Raw genomic sequence first — 5,345 nt, forward strand, 5'->3', positions numbered from 1 at the left:
AAATGTCACATGCTACATTTAAAGCCAGTATTAACAGTGTATAACTGTAAATGTAAATAACTCCCCCGTCATGTTTCCCCTCCTTTTTTTTGGTAAACTCAATTATTTGAGAGACTACATCTGTGCAGCACAAGTGAATAAAACATATTCCAAATTGAGCATAGAGTGTTGGGTTTTGTGAATAAATGTAAAATGATTCTGCAAGTAATTCTGGCTTTAGTTTTAACAATTACATGCAATGGATGACACTCACTGTCCTGGTATTCAAATAAAAATTAAAACGTGATGGCTGTTCTTGGCTCCAATAAAATCATTAAACTTTATTGTAACAGACAGACAAACGACATAGAGACAAGTAATAGTGACAGCAACTATACACTCTTCCTCCGGACATCCAGGGTCAGTCCTGAGGCTGGACAGTACCACCACCCCTTCAGCTGGGTGTGTCCAGTCCTTTTATTTTTGTCCTGGCCACACACCTTGCAGGTGTAGTTGTACTTTTCCTTTGTCAGCCTCTTCTGTGGCGGTTCCCCCCTTGACACTAGCTCCTCATCCTCCTGGGCAGCTTTTTTCAGCTATTGGAACATGTCTCAATAAACGTAAACTATTAGAAATTGCTATGAATTGCTATGGCTTAAAAACAGATACAAATAGGATTGGTATGAATAATAATGCTTTAATAACAAATTGCTATGATAATAATTATGACCGCCGGTACATCTAGTAATAATAATGAGAAAAGGAGAAAATGCAGATTAAATGTCATAAATAATTTATTAATTAAATACTGATTGGACCAACTGTCAGGATACACACTCGGAGACCAGGTAAGTGAATCCAAAAACAATGTTCATTTACAAGAATAAAGTGCAAGATGAGTAATTAGGTGAAACCGTGGCAAAGTTGGTGGCGATCGCACGATGCATTGGAGGTGAGCAGGTGAGTATATCCGCGGTACAATACGTTGTATAGTAGTGGACAAAAGTCATCAATACTTGGTCTTTTTCCCTCACAGGAACGGACAGATCAGATGGAAACAGAGTCTGCGGATACACAGGTGCTGGGAGATCAGACCAGGAATCACATAGCGGATCTGGGAGAAGATCAACAGAGACACAAGAGTTTAACAATCTTCAGATAAGTATACTTCTCTTTGTGAACTTGGAATGGACTATGAAGACAAGCAGGTAAGTAGTCTGTCCTATTCAAGGCTTGACGCTAGAGTGCTGTTGTGAGATGGGTTTTATGTGCTGGATAATGACTGTGCTGATTGGGAACAGGTGCTTGTGATCAATACTCAGGTGAGAGTGAACGCTGAGTGGTGGATGGGACCGAGCTTGATTGGTCCCTGACACCAACAAGTTGCACACTCTTGCCAGGATTTGCACCTGGAGTCTCCCACCCAAAGGATGGACGTGTTACTATTACACCACAAGAGTTGTGTTTTTTTTTTGTTTGTTTTTTTTTGCATCAGCAACTATCCTATGTGTTTTGTTTTTTGAAAATAGTTGCAACAGCAACTAATTATTTTTTCTATTTGCAACAGCAAATATACTTTTTTCTACTTTATTTTCTTTGTTTTTTTGCTTGTTTTTTCTTTGCAAATGGTTTCAACAGTCAATGTGAACATATTTTCTTAAAAGAAATAAAAAATATTATTATTAAAAATATTTATAAAAAAGAATGTATTTGGTGTATTTACAAAGAGCTTCTCCACTCCTCAAGGGTCTGTCCAGATGCAGGGCAGTACCATTTGCCACGTACCTGTGAGTGTCCAGTTTGCTTTGATTTAGGTTGACCACACAGCTTACACTCATAGTGGTAGCTCTCTTTTGCCTTTCTCATCTTTGGGGGCTCACCTTTCCTCACTCGCTCCTGGTTCTCAAGGGCTGCCTTGCGTAATCGCCATTCACGCTGGCGATTAAAGGGATCTAGTGCTTGGTGAGGGAACCTAGGTTGGTCAGGACAGTAGGAGGTGGATGACCAGCCCTGGGTGGATGCTAAGGGTGGTGGTTGGGTGGCAGGCCAGCCCTGGGAGGATGCTGAGGGTGGTGGGTGGGTGGCAGGCCAGCCCTGGGAGGATGCTGAGGTTGGTGGGTGGGTTGCAGACCAGCCCTGGTTGGAGAACCAGCCCTGGGAGGATGCTGAGGGTGGTGGGTGGGTGGCAGGCCAGCCCTGGGTGGATGCTGAGGGTGGTGGGTGGGTTGCAGACCAGCCCTGGTTGGAGGACCAGCCCTGGGTGGATGCTGAGGGTGGTGGTTGGGTGGCAGGCCAGCCCTGGGAGGATGCTGAGGTTGGTGGGTGGGTTGCAGACCAGCCCTCGGTGGATGCTGAGGTTGGTGGGTGGGTTGCAGACCAGCCCTCGGTGGATGCTGAGGGTTGTGGGTGGGTGGAGGACCAAACATGAGAGTGTGCCAGGGGTGCCTGGTAAGAAGACCAGCTCTGGTAGTGTGTTGGGGATGGCTGGTAGGCAGAGGACCAGCCCTCCATACAGCTGTTTCGAGAGGAAGCAGCATCGTGTTTGGCAACAGCTGCATCTCCCCCACCTGTGTGTGGAATAGCAGGTGTTCTGGAACTGTGTCTCTGGCGGATTTTTGCCTCACCCTCACAGTTCTCAGGCTCCTGGAACTCCAAAAGAGTGTGTCCATGCTGAACTGGCTGTGATGGTAGGTCACGAACCTCCAGGAGGGATTTTTTAGCCACGGCAATCTGCTGTGGAAGCTGCACGCCCTGAAGTAAAGAATCCCGTTCAGTTCTCTTTTGGCGATCATGCAGCCTGCAGAGACAGAAAACAAAACACACAAGAGTACATTTTTCCGTGTGTTAATTGTTAAACATTTTGTTCAAATATGCAATTCAATCAATTTATGAAGATATTAAAGATGAACTCACCAGGAGGACACTGTGGAGTTGTTAATGTTTACCAGTACCAGGTCACTCCTGTCCATGATCTCTCTGCAGTCCTCAACTAGCTGCTTGATGTGAGAGTATGCCATGACAATGGACTGGGGTATGGCAAATGTCCTCCCTTTATTGTCCTTTGGCCTATTTCTGGCTTCCTTGTACTCTTTGTACAGCTTGAGAGCAACACACTCTGAAATTCTGTTGTGGTCTGGTCTGTGAGCAGCCTGACCATGGACCATGAACAATCTGCAAATAGATGACCAGATCACATAGTGCTCATTATATATGCATGTTCACATATTGACATAAATATATTGATACAAATATTAAAGAATACAGCTATATGAGATGTAGATACCTCTCAGCTGCTTGCTGGCCTGGAGCAGAGCCACTGCGCTTTCTTGAAGCCCTCCAAGGTCCTGGCAAAGTTGTTTTTTTGCTCTTGAGGGTGTATCTGGTGGGGGTCTGGTCAAAGACACTTAGATGCGAGTATAACCTCAAAATCTCTGCCACTTCAGCATTGGAGAGTGCTGTTATAGTTCGGTTAAGCCCAACCAGGTAACCTGCCAAGGCATCAACTGCCTCCCATCCAGGAATCCCTCTGGCATCACACCTAGTGTCCTGTTACAAGAATTGAACCAATAAACCCAATTTTAAACATCTGGTACAAGAGAAAATATAAAGAAGCCCACATTTCTAATGGTGAAACATTATCCACTTTACCGGAGCTGGAGTGACGAGCCCACTCTCCTCAAATGGGGTGAGGACAGGCCTGGTAGAGGTATCACTCTCAATTGGGGAGTGGACGGGACTTGCAGAGGCATCTCTCTCATCAAATGGGGAGTAGACGGGCCCAGCAGAGGCATCACTCTCCTCCAATGGGGACCTGGGATCTGGCCTGGGCCTAGGGCCACCGCTTCCAAATTGCTGAGGTGATTAATAAAAGTATACACAGAATAAAGAATAAATAAAGAATAAACAATCTTTTAAAGGTTTTGTGTGTCTGTTCTACATTAAAGATGAACTGTTTATTAGTTTTCCAATATTTTTTTGATGTCTGATATACTGTTGACATAATATTACCTGCAATGTGAGGTCATGAGCCTGTGGTACAGTCACATCAGGACATTCGTCCTCGAGGTCTTCATCCAAGATCTCAGGCAGGATGTCACCAATACCAATCTGCTGGCTCAGAAGATCTCCTCTGTTGGACTGTGCCAGAAGATATTCTACAGCAATTCGCTCTCCTGCAATAAGTATTCACCAAGGGAAAAATGATTGTTTACTTGCCTGCCATGTCACAGTATAGGTCTGATCATCATCAACAGCAGACTTTTCTTACCGGTAGGTTTCCCAGGGGGGATAAACTCTGGAAGAAGAGGTTTTCCCAACACTTTGTTGCTGAGCACATTCACATTGGACATCAAACGAATGTTATAAAGCTTTGTCCTGGATGTCTCAGCCATAGAAAGTGCTTGTGCCGACCGGTTTAAATTCCACCTTGACACACCCTCAAGCATGTACATCTGAGTGTGCAATGCATTGCATCTCCACCCTGATGAGACAAAAAACAGGATCACTGATTACAACAATATTATGTCAACATTCAATAACAAAATATACCATATGTGTGTTAAGAGTCCTGCACGGGTTCGGGTACCCGGGTGACCCGCAAATTTTGCTCAAACGGGTGAAAAATATACAACCGTGTCGGATACGGGTGCGGGTCGGGTCGGACACGGGGGAAACACGGGTCTAAACACGGATTTAAAACAATCACATGCAAACGTAAAAATATATGCATATTTTTAGGAACACATCTACAAAAATATTCCATTATTTCAAGTTGATCAAATAATTTTAAATCCACATCAGTTTATTTGTGCCCACGCGCCACGCCACGTTACCTAGGCTACTTTCACTTTTAAAAATTCCTCATAAACGCGTGCGCGCGATCTGCTTGCAGTCGTCGAGATGGATGCTGAGGAGTTGATGAAAAGAATAGCTAGTGGAGATTATAAAGTTGTCGACAATACGTCATCAAAAGTCAAGTCCAGTGTGTGGGAGAAATTTGGAGTTATCTGAAGAAAACAATATTGTGAAAGGCTTTGCTGCATGCATGTTCGTGTTGGATAGCCGCAAATGTGGAACTTCATCGCTGAGGAAGCACGCAGATAACTGTGGTAACAAACCAAGCAGTTCTATCGAACAGTATTTTTCAAATTTAACACTGTTAAGTATGTGTGGTGTGCAGGGCGTGTTTGAACCCAAAATTGTCAGATGTAGGCTAGACGAAATTGCGTGGCAGATATGTGGTAGGCGCGTCTGTTAGGCTACTCAGTTTTGTGGAAACGTTTGCCATGTTCTTCATTTACCGGCCTTTTGACAGCTTTGGCTGAAGTTGTCCTTGTGTTCATTGTCGTGTAATAACTTCTGTATGA

This window comes from Leuciscus leuciscus, assembly GCF_965113295.1.
Source record: "Leuciscus leuciscus genome assembly, contig: HAP1_SCAFFOLD_83, whole genome shotgun sequence".
In the NCBI taxonomy this organism is placed as follows: domain Eukaryota; kingdom Metazoa; phylum Chordata; class Actinopteri; order Cypriniformes; family Leuciscidae; genus Leuciscus; species Leuciscus leuciscus.